The sequence below is a fragment of the Phoca vitulina genome, unplaced genomic scaffold, assembly GCF_004348235.1.
Source record: "Phoca vitulina isolate PV1807 unplaced genomic scaffold, GSC_HSeal_1.0 scaffold14, whole genome shotgun sequence".
Taxonomy (NCBI): domain Eukaryota; kingdom Metazoa; phylum Chordata; class Mammalia; order Carnivora; family Phocidae; genus Phoca; species Phoca vitulina.
This window is the reverse complement of record NW_022589717.1, coordinates 22,820,099-22,837,979: the sequence shown is the minus strand read 5'-3', so window position 1 is coordinate 22,837,979 and position 17,881 is coordinate 22,820,099. Positions and strand designations below refer to the sequence as shown.

Genomic DNA, 17,881 nt, shown 5'->3' with positions numbered 1-17,881 from the left:
CAAAAAGTACATGCGTTATTAAATGCACATATTTAGGACTAAAGTTTAGAACCTAAAATTCCTTATTAAGTAACAACTGGAGAAAAACAGTCTCATTCCCTAAGAGAAATATAAACCTGAAATGTCTAACTTCTTACCAGCAAGTCACTTACTCATGAATAGAAACAGCAAGATCAAATCAGCAACAGGCACTAGGAGCCCAACATTGCCAAGCCAACTAACTGCTCTGCCATGGAATATGGTGGCCACTAGGACTTCAAGGCAAAGATCCTGACAAATTTCTAAGTAGCTGATAATTATAATGAATTCATAATGCCCTTAATTCTGAAAGCACTGCCATGTCTTGTGTGGACATTTATATACTACAAATGTTGAATATACAAATTTATATTACATGTTTAAAAATGAAATGCAGTTAGTTCAATTCAGCAGACAATTTAATGATTCAGTAAGTTGGATTTTTTTTCTCTAATTTTCATTAGATATTGACATTAATAGAAGAGATTTTCAAAATTTATACTGTTGGACAATTTTGCAAGTCAATTTTAATTATACTTCTAACCAAACTTATTTTTTGAAGTTGTCTTTGAAGAAATATAATGATCATACATAATATGTCACTTCAAAATATAAACTGAAAACATTTGTTGGCTTAGGATAATATTTAACATATCTATATATAAAATTAATTTTACATAAATCCAATACATTTGATAGTCTCAGATATTTAAACTGATTTATGCCAAGCAGTGTGTTAAATATGTAAAACACATAAGATACTATTCCTACTCCCAAAGAGATTAAGAATTTGTACCAGTTTTCTGAGAATCAAAATTTGAGTTTGATTACAGCTTACATTAATATAGGTCAAGAACTCATGTGATAGAATATGAGCAAATGTTTTTATTTCCTTTACTATTATAAAAATATCTCTTGAGCAATAAATTTTAAGGCATCCAACATCATGACTTTTCATCATGATGTATTTCCAAAACCTAAGTCCTAAATTTTAATCTGACCCTTTTTCTTATAGATAATATTGTAATTTCACTACACTAAAACACAGGGTGAACAATGCTATGAGACAGGACAGCATAAAAGTTAATAGCATGGACTCCATCCAGAGCCAGTCTACTTGCTCTCATATCCTAGCTGTGTGGCTTTAGACAAGTTACTTAACCTTCCTGTACCAGTTTCCTTATCTTTAGCATAAAGATAATTGACATGTAAATAACTTGTGACTCAACAACAGAAAGACAACCCAATTAAAAATGGGCAAATGATTTGAATAGTTATTTCTCCAAAGAAGATATACAAATAGCCAATAGCACATATAATGATGCTCAATATCATTCATTAGTCATTAGGGAAATGCAAATCAAAACCACAATGAGAACCACTTTACACCCATTTATATGGCTATATTCAAAAAGGATGGACAAGTGTTGAAAGAATGCAGAAAAATTGGAACACTTGTACATTGCTGGTGGAAATATAAAAGGTGCGGCTGCTTTGGAAAACAGTTTGGCAGTTCCTCAGAAGTTAAACCTAGAGTTGATTTATGACCCAGAGATTTCACTCCAAAAGAACTGAAAACAAATGTCCAAGCAAAAACTTGTACGCAAACATTTGTAGTAGCACTATTTGTAATCGCCAAAAAGCACAACAACCCAAATGGCAAAAACTGATGAATGGGTAAACAAAATGTGGTATATCATACAATGGATATTATTCAGCAATAACAATGAAAGGGATGCTGATATATATTACAACATGGATGAACTTTGAAAACATTACGCTAAGTGAAAGAAGCCAGACACAAAATGCCACACATTGTATAGTCTGTTTATAGGAAAATGTCCAGAATAGGCAAAAATACAGAAACAGAAAGTATACTAGGGGTTGCCTGGGACTGGGGACTTAAGTGGAAATAGAGAGTGACTCCTAATCGATGTGGGGCTTCTTTGTTCTGAGATCACTTCGTGGTAATGATTGCACACCTCTGTGAATATACTAAAACCACTGAATTGTACATTTTGTAAAAGCGTATGTTTTATGGTATGTGAATTATATCTCAATAAAACTGCTATTTGTGAAAGTAACAATAAAAAAGAATATAGGATACCTGTTTCGTGAGTGTCATCAAGATTAAAATGAGTTGTTTGTAAAATGCTTAAATAAAAATGCTTGACCCATAATAAGTGCTATATAAGTGATAAGAGAATTTCTCATCAAGGTAAAAGTTCACATTTTGGGGGCGCCTAGGTGGCTCAGTCATTAAGCGTCTGCCTTCGGCTCCGGTCGTGATCCCAGGGTCCTGGAATCGAGCCCCGCATCGGGCTCCCTGCTCGGCTGGGAGACTGCTTCTCCCTCTCCCGCTCCTCCTGCTTGTGTTCCCTCTCTCGCTCTCTCTCTCTCTGTGTCAAGTAAATAAATAAAATCTTTAAAAAAAAAAAGTTCACATTTTGTTACACATTCCTCCCCACCCTCCAAACACATTGCACTAATAAAATAAGTATAAAAATAATTTATAATACGTACAACCAATAAAATATTAATATTTAAAGTGTAATAAAGTACACAAATAAATAGGAAAAAGCAACACAATATAAAAATGGCCAAAGAATAGACAGTTCATAGGCTAAGAACTCCAAAGAGTCTAGAAAAATATGAGAATATAATCAACCTTACAGTTAATCAGGAAAATATATAATAACAAGATACATCTTATATGCATTCAATTTGGCAAAAAAATACAAAATTCTAATAACCCCAAGTATTGGTGGGAATGTGCAGAAGTGAACAAACACTTTAGAGAGCAAGTGGACACTATTTAGTAAAGTCAAAGATACTTATACACTATGAATCGCAGAGCACATGCTCTAAAGAAACTCTCTCACGTATGCACAACAAAACAAACAGAATTTTTATTGCATCTTTGTTTATAGTAATGAAAAACTGGAAATACTGGTTATTATCAGAATAGATATATTGTGGCATTCATACAATGGAAACCATATACAGTAGTTAATGAATGAACTAGGATTGTATCAACATGGACGAATCTCCAAAAACATAATTTTGTACTAAAATACATGTTTAAACATACATGAAGAAACCCTACAAGTTCTGGGACATAGCCTACTAATCTCAGGTGATAAATGGTGGCTAAACTATGATTCTGCAAAGGTATTCCCATAACCGAACATCCAGGGAAATTTTACAACCCGTGGAATTCTTAGACCAAGAAATAAATAGCCACACATACAGGACCTACATGCTGTGAATTGAAATGGTGCCATGTTAGGGCTTCTGAAAGAACCAGAGCAGAAAAATTGTTCAAACAGAAGATCCTCGTCCTTCTCTCTTTTTTTTTTTTTTTTGAGATTTCTCATTTTTATTTTCAACTGTATGTTATTTTTTTAAACTTAATTTTTTTATTTTTTATTGTTATGTTAATCACCATACATTACATCATTAGTTTTTGATGTAGTGTTCCATGATTCATTGTTTGTGCATAACACCCAGTGCTCCATGCAGAACGTGCCCTCTTTAATATCCATCACCAGGCTAACCCATTCTCCCACCCCCCTCCCCTCTAGAACCCTCAGTTTGTTTTTCAGAGTCCATCGTCTCTCATGGTTCCTCTCCCCCTCCTATTTCTCCCCCTTCATTCTTCCCCTCCTGCTATCTTCTTCTTCTTCTTCTTTTTTTTTTTTAACATATATTGTATTATTTGTTTCAGAGGTACAGATCTGTGATTCAACAGTCTTGCACAATTCACAGCACTCACCATAGCACATACCCTCCCCAGTGTCTATCACCCAGCCATCCCATCCCTCCCACCCTCGTCCTTCTCTTCAGCCAAAGATCAGCAGACTCTATCACCTCCCCATTACGGAGCTGCCCTCTGTTTCTCCAAGTCCTTCTCCAGTTTTTCCTTAAGAATTTTCTTCTTCTGAATTTTCCTTAACCTGTAGAATTCTTCTCACTTTCTCTCATCCAGCTCTGTGATGATATGAGCAAGGGTACTGGGGAATAATGGCATGTTCTGGGGAATGATGGCATGTTCTGTGGCATTTACACACCTGTTGGTTATCTTAATAGCTTCGTCCAAAGTAACAAAGGAAGCCTGCAGTGAAGCTACTCCCACCGGTACTTCCACTGCTCTGGCTTAATTCTAATGGCCAAACCAGTCAGTTCACACCTGCTGGTTCATTCCTTCATTCCTTCGTTCCTTCGGATAATGTTCAAATTCCTGGCAGAGTCACACCGGCTGCATTATATTTCTTCTCTGGAAGCTTCAGTAGGGCTTTCTGTACATTGTGGATAATGTAGTGCAGAAGTCCCTTGCTGTGAACGTGGCCTCGGCAAACGTAAAGGCAGCTTCTCTCAACACTTCACCCATCAACATTTGAGTCCCTATTACCTTCTTTAGGATCTGTTGAAATGGAAGAGTTAAGGCAGTTAGAGTTGACCGACTGGATGGTGGGACATTGATAATTTGGCTGCCACAGCCCCAGCTCCAGTCTCCCTCTGCCCACGTCAGCGTCGGGACAGTGCTACCTCAGGGAGAGAAACAGAGATAGCAATTATATCTGTAATGTTGTATTTCTTGAAAAATGAAGTAACTGAAGTAAACACAAAATAATATAAAGATTTGATAAAGGCAAGTGGTGGGAACACAGATATATATTACATTTTCCAAAGTTATCTATATAACAAAGAATAACTTTTAAGAAGTAGATTTAAAATAAAAATTCATGCCTTCCAGTCCCCAAGCAAAAAGATTTTTTTCAAACACATGCCCTACTTTTTCTAATTTTTCTCTTGATATTTCATTCCCTAGTGATTTAAATTCTTCCCTATCAGCCTCAATGACTAAGTACCTTTGGTTGTAATTAAATAACTATTTAATTAAGAGATAATTTTTAACACTTTTATAAAGGATATCCTTTTATATTTATAGTGTTGGAAAGCATACCATTTTATAAAGGATAATATATAATATAAATTATTACAAATTTGTAATAAAGTTCCTTCCATACACTAAATTTTTATTATGAATGTATACTCCAATTGCTCTTCCATTTCCAGACTTTCAGCAGAGTATTTTTTAACAGCATAGACATTTTTAATATTGTTCAATGATTCAAGGAGGAAATTGCTCAAATCTTGACATCATTTTTTAATCACAATTTATTCAATTTAGATTAACCTCCCCTTTTAAAAAAGTATTGCTATGATTGACTTCTAATATATTCTTAAACCTGTGACCTTTTTGGTAGACATAAATAAGAAAAAAGAATAGTCTTCATTCTTCCTTTACCCAGTTAATCCACCAGAAGCAATTTAAGTCAAAAAGCTTAGGAATAATTAAATTTCCAAGCAAAAATATAAGGAGAAATATAAGCTTCAGAATTTAGTACAATAACTTAGCTAACAAAGCAAATAGAATGGGATTAGGAAAATCATGGTCACTCCTACAACATATACAGGATGAGTAGAAACTCTTTTTTTTTTTCAAACCATTCAGATTAACAAGTTAATTTTTTCTTGCGGTTATCCAGTTGGTTGAAAAACATTAAGGAGATTGTTTTGTGAGAACACTGTAATAGGCGTTGTGTACATATTTTTTCATAGGCCATGTTGTACTTAAGAAGTATACATAGGAGCGAGGAGTAAAGACTCCTTAAGAAGCACTTTGGAAACAATCATAATGCAGAACATTAGCAAATTAATCAACTCCAACATCTTTTTTCTAATATCCAATTCCAACATCTTACTTCTAATATCTGGTTCAGAGTGCAAAGAAATGACACATCACCCGATATTTTGTATCTTTAGCACAAAATTATGGCAGAACCAAGAAGTAATCAAGAAGTTCGGCTTTGGACCCCCAGTCTTGTGATTTTTTTATTTTATTTTTATTTTTTTCCAAGTCTTGTGATTTTATTATGGTTTCTCTCCAACAGCTATATTCCTTTAAAGTTATATTTATTTAATATACGCCATGTGCTAGATACTGTTACAAGCATGTTAGAAATAATAATTCATTTATATCAATGAGAGTTAAAAGATGCAGCACTACAAAATGACCCCAAATTTCAGTGGCTCGTACCAGCCTGTATATCTCATTATATGTTGACTTTGACTGTGACTCTGCGTCATGCCCTCTTTACTCCAGGATGCAGGCTGAAGAAACCCCTATCTGAGACATCACCATTCTCACAGCAGAGGGGAGAGAAAGAATGGTGAAAATATATGATGGATCTTAAAGTTTTTGCTTATAATTTATATACATCACTTAAGATCACATTTCAAAGGCCAAAAAAAAAGTGACTTGACCAAGTCTGACAATGGAGCAGAGAGATGGGCAATCCTCCCAGGAGGAAGAACTGTGAAAATTGAAAATGCTACAGCATACCATCATCATAGCAACTATACTAGGACAGATACTATTATTATCCCCATTTTACAACTGAAGTAACTGAGGCATTAGGATATTAAGTAACCTGATGAAGGCCACACACACAGCTACTAAGTAACAGAGCCAGGATTTGACACCCAGGCAATTCATGCTCTGAACAACTATACTTCTCTGACTCCTTATGTTCTTGAACTATTATTTTCACTTCTTCATCAAAATTCTGAAATTCATTCACGCAGAAATATTTGACAGGAAAAAGTTTAAATAGACACTCTCCCAAAGCGATTTGCATTTTAAGGCAATAAAGCCTTAAGATAAAGGTGCAAAGTTCAGACAGCTGGATTTCAGAAGCTTAGTGGAGAATGCAGCCTTCCCAATGCCTCTGAAATCACATCTAATAATCAGCCCCTTCTTCTGTGTATAAACCGTCACTTAACTGCTTTGCTTGAGTCTATACTCAAATATCACCTATTCAGACAGGCCTTTCCTCAAAATTCTATTTTTAAAAATATACATGCATCATTATCACCACAATAACTACCTCTTTTATTCTTTATCCCTTTCCCCTGCTTTATTTTTCCCTCATGGAATACTAATTTTATCAGGGCGCTTGGGTGGCTCAGTGGGTTAAGCATCTGCCTTCGGCTCAGGTCATGATCTCAGGGTCCTAGGACTGAGTCCCATATCGGGTTCTTAGTTCAGTGTGGAGCCTGCTTCTCCCTCTCCCTCTGCTGCTCCCCCTGCTGTGCTCTCTCTCTCTCTTTCTCACAAATAAATAAATAAAATCTTTTTTAAAAAAATAAAAATAAAAAAATAAAGTGCTAAAAGAAAAAAATGTTAAAATAGCACTCTATGTTGAGTGAATATATCCCAAATGGGTGGAATAGACGTTTGAAAATGAAAAAAACAAAAAAATTCCACATTCAAAAACCAGGAGCTGTGTGCCTGCACCTGGGTGGCTCAGTCGGTTAAGCGTCTGCTTTCAGCTCAGGTCATGATCCCAGGGTCCTGGAATCAAGTCCCGCATCGGGCTCCTTGTTCAGCAGGGAGCCTGCTTCTCCCTCTGCCTGCTACTCCCCCTGCTCATGTGTTCTCTCCCTCTCTCAATCTGACAAATAAATAAAATCTTAAAATAAAAAAGCCAGACACAAAAGAGTACACAGCACATGGATTTACTTATTTAAAATTCAAGAGCACACAGAACTAACTTCTGATGATAGAAACCAGAACAGTGGTTGCTTCTGGCAGGTAGGAATTAACAGACAGGGGCCACAAGAGAACTTTTTGAGGTGACAGAAATATTCTATATCTTGATTGACTATGCGTTACGTAAGGTTATACACTTTTTATAACTCACTGAATTGTACATTTAAATCTGTTTTCCTGTACGTAAAGTATACTTCAAAAAACAAAAACCAGAGCAGAATTTTCAAATAAATTACAACCTAGTTTTAAAATTTGTATGGAAAAGCAAAACTTAAAATAACCAAGACACTGTTGAAGAAGGAGGAGAAAAGCGAGGAAAACACTTTATGCACATAAAAATCAAGATTTATTATAAACCTATTGTAATTTTTAAATGTGGCATTTGTGAAGGGATAAATTGACCTATGGAATAGAACACAGAGGCTCCAAACAGAATCTCAAACAAATGGAACCTTGATTTATGTTGGAGATAGCACTGAAAATCACTAAAACTATATTTGATGAATAGTACTGGAAAAATTGGTTATTCAAACTAATATAAAATATACACATAAAAAATTAATTCTAAATTGATTGGAGATTTAAATGTGATGGGCAAAACTTCACAATTTTTAGAAAAAATATGGCAAAATGACCTCATGGTAGGAAAGAACTTTTCAAAAAAAAGATACTGATAAATTTGATAAATTAAATTTTAAATTTCTGTCTATCAAAAGACACCAAAAGCAGAGTGGAGAAAATTTTACAAAAAGGAATAATAAAACAAGAATAAACTAGATTTATGAAGAACTTTTACAAAACTATAAGAAAAGAGATAGGGGCGCCTGGGTGGCTCAGTTGTTAAGCATCTGCCTTCGGCTCAGATCATGATCCCAGGGTCCTGGGATCAAGCACCACATCGGGCTCCCTGCTCCACAGGAGGCCTGCTTCTCCCTCTCCCACTCCCCCTGCTTGTGTTCCCTCTCTCGCTGTGTCTCTCTCTGTCAAATAAATAAAATCTTTTTAAAAAGAAAAAAGATAAACACCCCTCCCAAATGGGCAGAAGTTCAAAAAGCATGTCACAGAGAAGAAAAAAATAAAACAAAGAGCAACAAAGAAAAACACAGAGGAAAATGTCAACCTTATTAGCAGCAATATGAACTCTTCCTTTTTTTTTTTATGTACTATGTGCTGCAGGAGTAATGCTTAGAGCATTAGACATAGAGGTTGTGTGAAATTATGGGTAATGCAAAATAAACAAATGTTAGAATCAATGTTCAGCTAAAACTAAGACCCTAACCTGAGTTCACCATCATAAATGAACTTTTCAGATGTCAGAATCTTGGAATTTTACCCAAAAGTAATTTTTACTATAATTTTATCATTAAAACCAGTAGTAAATTCTTAAAAAATTGACACAGTAAAAGAAGAACATTTTATCAGTACTTTCAACTGACAGATTCTCCTGTGCTCCCCATACAACTCATGTGTGATATGAAATACATGCATCCTTGCAACTGAGGTTGGTAGAGGAACATGATATTTTAGGAGTTTCTCATTTTTCCTTAACACTGTCTTCCTTTATTCTATATATTCTTTGTTATGCCTCGATCAAAGATGATTTATCACAGGTGTTGTACATGATTTAGGCTGTTTCCCCACCTTATGAAATTTTAACAAAGCAAGTAACATTTTGCTTTTTATCCATTCCTCAAGCTGTGAAGAATTTCCAAAGTGAACTTTTTCCTGAAAGACTCATGGCTTAATGGAATTAAGTCTCCAAAACAAAAACAAAAACAAAAAACAACCAACAAAAAAACAAAAAAACCCACAAACTATAAAATAAAAATAATTTGAGGGACACCTGGGTGGCTCAGTCAGTTAAGCTTCCAACTCTTGGTTTCTGCTGCTCAGGTCATTATCTCAGGGTTGTGAGATGGAGCCCCGCATCGGGCTCTGCTTAGAATTCTTTCTCTCCCTCTGCGCCTCCCTCCTGTCTTAAAAATAAACAAATAAATAGACTTGTTTTTTAAAAATATATATTATAATAATTTGAAATTTTTTTAATTAATATTTGAATACTGATAAAACTCCAAAGACTAATTCTAATCTTCATATGATTTCTATTATTCTTTCTTTATTTTAATATTTTTAAAGACTTTATTTATTTTATTTTTTTTTTTTTTTTTTTAAAGATTTTATTTATTTATTTGACAGAGAGAGACACAGCGAGAGAGGGAACACAAGCAGGGGGAATGGGAGAGGGAGAAGCAAGCTTCCCGCGGAGCAGAGAGCCCGATGTGGGGCTCGATCCCAGGACACTGGGATCATGACCTGAGCCGAAGGCAGACGCTTAACGACTGAGCCACCCAGGCGCCCCAAGACTTTATTTATTTTAGAGAGAGAGAGCATGAGGAGGGAGGGGCAGAGGGAGGAGTGGAAGAAGCGGGCTCCCTGCTCAGCAGGGAGCCCAAAGGAAGGCAGAAGTTTAACGACTGAGCCACCCAGGTACCCCTCTATTATTCTTTCTTATGTTATTTAAATTTTATAAATATTTACTGACTCTAAGAGGATATAATAGTCTTCCTAACATTATCTAGCTATTTAATGCTCCCTTAATATTAATCTTTACTTTAAATCTACTTCCTTATAAATTTATTATTTAAAATCTGATTATTTTTGTATGTAAAGTTAGCAATTTGCACAATCATCATTAAATATTGCCCTATTTTATTCTTGCAATAACATTTACGTTTGTATTTCAATGGGTTGATAGACCGTCAACATCTTAAATCTGTAGACATATTATTCATTCCAAACCACACGTAGAATGTATATCTACATTTGAAAGAGAATATTCAGATAGTAGCAATAAATCTGAATTATATGCTTTGTTCCTGTTGTTGGCATTGCTATGCAGATTCAATGCGATAGGAACCTATAGGACCACATTGCTGATTCTGCAAACATATAGAATGACAACTGAAGTAGGCATTTGGCCTCTAAAGACAAAAATTTTGGCCAAATACTTAGGCTAACACCAAACCATGGGCTCATCTCTAAAAGGAAGTATGAAAAATATCTATTTCCTAGACAGCCACTCATCCCAAATCCACACAAATATATACACAAACTCTTTATCTTCAAACTTTAAGTTTGCCCAGATACAAAAAACCACAGATATTGGACATAAAGATGTTCAATGGATCATGTTATCATTTGTCTTGTTCTCATTGACAACCATGATTTATTCTCATCTATACCCCAATGCCACTTATAAAACTACACAGAAGCCCTAGGCAACCACACACAGCCATATCCCATTCCCAACATACACCCCCCACATGGTCATAGCAATGCCTCAGAATGGTCTTGGACTTGAGAGATGACAAAGGACCTTCCTAGTGTTCAGAGGTATCAGCACCCAACTTGGGAGAGGTTAAGAAGGTCTAAGGGACTGTGGATCTAGTAAATTGAAAGCATGGCCTCACCTAGGTTCCGGCTGTGGATCCATCCAGTGTGCGGATAAGGGACAATTTTGCATAAGCACCAGCAACTTTATTCAACACAGACTCTTTAACATAAAAATAGAAGCAAAACAGGGGGCGGAGCAAGATGACAGAGGAGTAGGAGACCTGGATTTCCTCTGGTCCCAGGAATTCAGCTGGATAGGGATCAAACCATTCTGAACACCTACAAACTCAACAGGAGATTGAAGAAAAGAATAGCAACAACTCTCTGAACAGAAAAGCGACCACTTTCTGGAAGGTAGGACGTGCGGAGAAGTGAATCCGAGGCGATATTCACGAGGATAGACGGCGGGGGAGGGGCCTCCGTAGGCCGCTTCTGGCAAGTGATAGAGCCGCAGAGCACAAAATAGGAACTTTTAGAAGTCAGCTCCGCTGAGGGACGTCACTCCAGTGGCTAAGCGGGGGGTGGAACCCTCGTGGGACAGTGTGGTCTCAGGACGCTCGGGGTCACAGAAAGACCGGGGCTGCCTGAGTGCAGCAGAGCTCCCAGGTATCGGAGCAGGGAAGCCGGCTGCAGAGACGGAGCTGAGGCGCGGGCTCTCAGCTCGGGGTTGCCATAAACCGTGATCCGCGGCACAGTCGGGCCACTGCTCCTCCAGCAGGGACCCAACAAGCGGCAGATCCGGGGAGACTCCCCTTCCTCCCCCGGGAGGAGTGGCGCGGGAGCGCACCGCAGGGATCTGCTGGGTTTGGAGACTCCACACCGAGTTGGGTGCCAGAGATAGGAATGCTTGGTCACAGGCCGGGTGAGCACGGAGTGCGGCTGGAGACCGGGGAGAGGGGAGTGACTGACTGCTTTTCTCTGGGGGTGCACTGAGGAGTGGGGCCCCGAGTTCTCGGCTCCTCCGAGGCAGAGATTGGGAGGCCGCCATTTTCACTATCATCCTCCAAAGCTGTACGGAAAGCTTGCAGGGAGCAAAAGCTCCGGAGAGCAAACCCGAGCAGATGACTTAGCCTGGACCGGCAAGGGCAGGGCAATTCCGCCTCCGGCAAAGACATTTGGGAACCACGGCAACAGGCCCCTCCCCCAGAAGATCAGCGAGAACAGCCAGCCAAGACCAAGTTTACCGATCAATGAGAACAGCAGAACTCCAGCGCTAGGGAAATAATGCACATAGAATCCATGGCTTTTTTTACCATGATTCTTTAGTCTTTCAAAGTTAATTTTTTTTAACTGTCTTTTTTTTTTTTTTTTTGAATTTTTCTTTTTCCCTTTTTCAACCAACATCTTATCAATCCCTTTTTTAAAAAATTTTTTTATTTTTCATTTTTAGAGTCATATTCTATCCCTTCATAGTAGTTACCTATATTTTTGGCATATATATATGTAAGTTGTTCTCTCTTTAAAATTTTGAGATAGTTTCTTCTAACAGATCAAAATATACCCTAAATCTCTAGTGTATGGTTTTTTTCTACTCCCCTGCCTGATCACATTCTCTCCCTTTTTTTTTCTTTTTTTTTTTAAATCCTCTTCTTTCTTTTTTCAAACAACTTCTTATCAATTCCTTTTATAAAATTTTTTATAATTTTCATCTTTACAGTCATATTCCATCCCTTCATCATATCAACCCTTATTTTTGTACATATATAAGTTTTTCTTTCTTTAAAATTTTGGGAGGCACTTTCTTCTAACAGACCAAAATACACCCAAAATCTAGTGTGGGGCACTGATCTATGTACCAGCCTGATCATATTTGATCATATTCTGGTTTTTTTTGTTTTGTTCTGTTTTTGTTTGTTTTTATCTTTATCTTTCTTTCTTTTTTTTTTTTTCTTTTTTCTCTCATTCCCTTTCTTTTCCCCCTGCTTCAGGTCTTTTCTGATTTGTTTAAAGTATATTTTCTGGGGACGTTGTTACCCTGTTAGCATTTTGTTCTCTCATTCATCTATTCTCCTCTGGACAAAATGACAAGACAGAAAAAATCACCTCAACAAAAAGAACAAGAGGTAGTACCGACTGCCAGGGACCTACTCAATACGGACATTAGTACGATGTTGGATCTGGAGTTCAGAATCATCACTTTAAAGATAGTAGCTGGGCTTGAAAAAAGCATAGAAGTTATTAGAGAAACCCTTTCTGGAGAAATAAAAGAACTAAAATCTAATCAAGTCAAAATCAAAAAGGCTATTAATGAGGTGCAAACAAATATAGGGGCGCTAACTGCTAGGATAAATGAGGCAGAAGAGGGAATCAGTGATATAGAAGACCAAATGATGGAAAATAAAGAAGCTGAGAAAAAGAGAGATAAACAACTACTGGATCACGAGGGCAGAATTCGAGAGATAAGTGATACCATAAGACGAAACAACATTAGAATAATTGGGATCCCAGAAGAAGAAGAAAGAGAGAGAGGGGCAGAAGGTGTATTGGAGCAAATTATAGCAGAGAACTTCCCTAATTTGGGGAAGGAAACAGGCACCAAAATCCAGGAAGCGCAGAGAACCCCTCTCAAAATCAATAAAAATAGGTCAACACCCTGACATCTAATAGTAAAACTTACGAGTCTCAGGGACAAAGAGAAAATCCTGAAAGCAGCTCGGGAGAAGAGATATGTAACCTACAATGGTAGAAACATTAGATTGGCAACAGACCTATCCACAGAGACCTGACAGGCCAGAAAGGACTGGCAGGATATATTCAGAGCACTAGATGAGAAAAATATGCAGCCAAGAATACTATATCCAGCTAGACTGTCATTGAAAATAGAAGGAGAGATAAAAAGTTTCCAGGACAGACAAAAACTAAAGGAATTTGCAAACACGAAACCAGCCCTACAAGAAATATTGAAAGGGGTCCTCTAAGCAAAGAGAGAGCCCAAAAGCAACATAGACCAGAAAGGAACACAGACAATATACAGTAACAGTCACCTCACAGGCAATACAATGGCACTAAATTCATATTTTTCAATAGTTACCCTGAATGTAAATGGGCTAAATGCCTCAATCAAAAGACACAGGCTATCAGATTGGATTAAAAAACAAGACCCATCGATACGCTGTCTGCAAGAGACTCATTTTAGACCCAAAGACACCCCCAGATTGAAAGTGAGGGGGTGGAAAACCATTTACCACGCTAATGGACACCAAAAGAAAGCTGGGGTGGCAATCCTTATATCAGACAAATTAGATTTTAAACCAAACACTGTAATAAGAGATGAGGAAGGACACTATATCCTACGTAAAGGGTCTATCCAACAAGAAGATCTAACAATTGTAAATATCTATGCCCCTAACATGGGAGTAGCCAATTATATAAGCCAATTAATAACAAAAGCAAAGAAACACATTGACAATAATACAATAATAATGGGGGACTTTAACACCCCCCTCACTGAAATGGACAGATCATCTAAGCAAAAGATCAACAAGGAAATAAAGACTTTATGACACACTGGACCAAATGGACTTCACAGACATATTCAGAACATTCCATCCCAAAGCAATGGAATACACATTCTTCTCTAGTGTCCATGGAACATTCTCCAGAATCGATCACATCCTAGGTCATAAATCAGGACTCAACCAGTACCAAAAGATTGGGATCATTCCCTGCCTATTTTCAGACTACAGTGCTTTGAAACTAGAACTCAGTCACAAGAGGAAAGTCGGAAAGAACTCAAATACATGGAGGCTAAAGAACATCCTACTAAAGAATGAATGGGTCAACCAGGAAATCAAAGAAGAATTAAAAAAATTCATGGAAACCAATGAAAATGAAAACACAACTATTCAAAATCTTTGGGATGCAGCAAAGGCAGTCCTAAGAGGAAAGTATATAGCAATACAAGCCTTTCTCAAGAAACAAGAAAGGTCTCAGGTACAGAACCTAACCCTACACCTAAAGGAGCTGGAGAAAGAACAGCAAATAAAGCCTAAACCCAGCAGGAGAAGAGAAATAATAAAGATCAGAGCAGAAATCAATGAAATAGAAACTAAAAGAACAGTAGAACAGATCAACGACTCTAGGAGCTGGTTCTTTGAAAGAATTAACAAGATTGATAAACCCCTGGCCAGACTTATCAAAAAGAAAAGAGAAATGACCCAAATCAACAAAATCATGAATGAAAGAGGAGAGATCACAACCAACACCAAAGAAATACAAACAATTATAAGAACATATTATGAGCAACTCTATGCCAGCAAATTAGATACCTGGAAGAAATGAATGCTTTCCTAGAGATGTATCAACTACCAAAACTGAACCAGGAAGAAATAGAAAACCTGAACAGACCTATAACCACTAAGGAAATTGAAGCAGTCATCAGAAATCTCCCAACAAACAAAAGCCCAGGGCCAGATGGCTTCCCAGGGGAATTCTACCAAACATTTAAAGAAGAATTAATGCCTATTCTTCTGAAACTGTTCCAAAAAATAGAAATGGAAGGAATACTTCCAAACTCATTTTATGAGGCCACCATTACCTTGATCCCAAAACCAGACAAAGACCCCAACAAAAAGGAGAATTACAGACCAATATCCCTGATGAACGTGGATGCAAAAATTCTCACCAAAATACTAGCCAATAGGATCCAACAGTACATTAAAAGGATTATTCACCACGACCAAGTGGGATTTATTCCCTGGGCTGCAAGGTCGGTTCAACATCCACAAATCAATCAACGTGATCCAATATATTAACAAAAGAAAGAACAAGAATCATATGATCCTCTCAATAGATGCAGAAAAAGCATTTGACAAAATACAGCATCCTTTCTTGATCAAAACTCTTCAGAGTATAGGGATAGAGGGTACATACCTCAATATCATAAAAGCCATCTATGAAAAACCTACAGCGAATATCATTCTCAATGGGGAAAAACTGAGAGCTTTCCCCCTAAGGTCAGGAACGCGGCAGGGATGTCCACTATCACCACTGCTATTCAACATAGTATTGGAAGTCCTAGCCACAGCAATCAGACAACAAAAAGAAATCAAAGGCATCCAAATCGGCAAAGAAGAAGTCAAACTCTCACTCTTTGCAGATGATATGATACTTTATGTGGAAAACCCAAAAGACTCCACCCCAAAACTGCTAGAACTCATACAGGAATTCAGTAAAGTGGCAGGATATAAAATCAATGCACAGAAATCAGTGGCATTCCTATACACCAACAACAAGACAGAAGAAAGAGAAATTAAGGAGTCGATCCCATTTACAATTGCACCCAAAACCATAAGATACCTAGGAATAAATCTAACCAAAGAGGCAAAGGATCTGTACTCAGAAAACTATAAAATACTCATGAAAGAAATTGAGGAAGACACAAATGGAAAAACGTTCCATGCTCCATGGGTTAGAAGAACAAATATTGTGAAGATGTCAATGCTACCTAGAGCAATCTACACATTCAATGCAATCCCCATCAAAATACCATCCACTTTTTTCAAAAAAATGGAACAAATAATCCTAAAATTTGTATGGAACCAGAAAAGACCTCGAATAGCCAGAGGAATGTTGAAAAAGAAAAGCAAAGCTGGCGGCATCACAATTCCAGACTTCCCGCTCTATTACAAAGCTGTCATCAAGACAGTATGGTACTGGCACAAAAACAGACACATAGATCAATGGAACAGAATAGAGAGCCCAGAAATGGACCCTCAACTCTATGGTCAACTAATCTTTGATAAAGCAGGAAAGAATGTCCAATGGAAAAAAGACAGTCTCTTCAACAAATGGTGTTGGGAAAATTGGACAGCCACATGCAGAAGAATGAAACTGGACCATTTCCTTACACCACACACAAAAATAAACTCAAAGTGGTTGAAAGACCTAAATGTGAGACAGGAGTCCAACAAAATCCTAAAGGAGAACACGGGCAGCAACCTCTTTGAACTCAGCCGCAGCAACTTCTTCCTAGAAACATCACCAAAGGCAAGGGAAGCAAGGGCAAAAATGAATTATTGGGACTTCATCAAGATAAAAAACTTTTGCAAAGCAAAGGAAACAGTCAACAAAACCAAAAGACAACCGACAGAATGGGAGAAGATATTTGCAAATGACATATCAGATAAAGAGCTAGTATCCAAAATCTATAAAGAACTTATCAAACTCAACACCCAAAGAACAAATAATCCAATCAAGAAATGGGCAGAAGACATGAACAGACATTTTTCCAAAGAAGACATCCAAATGGCCAACAGACACATGAAAAAGTGCTCAACATCGCTCGGCATCAGGGAAATCCAAATCAAAACCTCAATGAGATACCACCTCACACCAGTCAGAATGGCTAAAATTAACGAGTCAGGAAATGACAGATGTTGGTGGGGATGCGGAGAAAGGGGAACCCTCCTACACTGTTGGTGGGAATTCAAGCTGGTGCAGCCACTCTGGAAAACAGTGTGGAGGTTCCTCAAAAAGTTGAAAATAGAGCTACCATATGATCCAGCAATTGCGCTACTGGGTATTTACCCCAAAGATACAAATGTAGGGATCTGAAGGGGTACGTGCACCCCAATGTTTATAGCAGCAATGTCCACAATAGCCAAACTGTGGAAAGAGCCAGGATGTCCATCGACAGATGAATGGATAAAGAAGTGGTATATATACACAATGGAATATTATGCAGCCATCAAAAGGAATGAGATCTTGCCATTTGCAACGACATGGATGGAAGTGGAGGGTATTATGCTGAGTGAAATAAGTCAAACAGAGAAAGACATGTATCATATGACCTCACTGATATGAGGAATTCTTAATCTCAGGAAACAAACTGAGGGTTGCTGGAGTGGGGGG

The 17,881-nt window shown here is 37.5% G+C and overlaps 1 pseudogene; it reads right to left on the bottom strand.

Moving 5' to 3' along the window:
- Positions 1-3,871: 3,871 nt before the first annotated feature.
- The window catches only part of LOC116637319, a 26,307-nt pseudogene continuing 12,297 nt past the window's right edge, over positions 3,872-17,881 (bottom strand).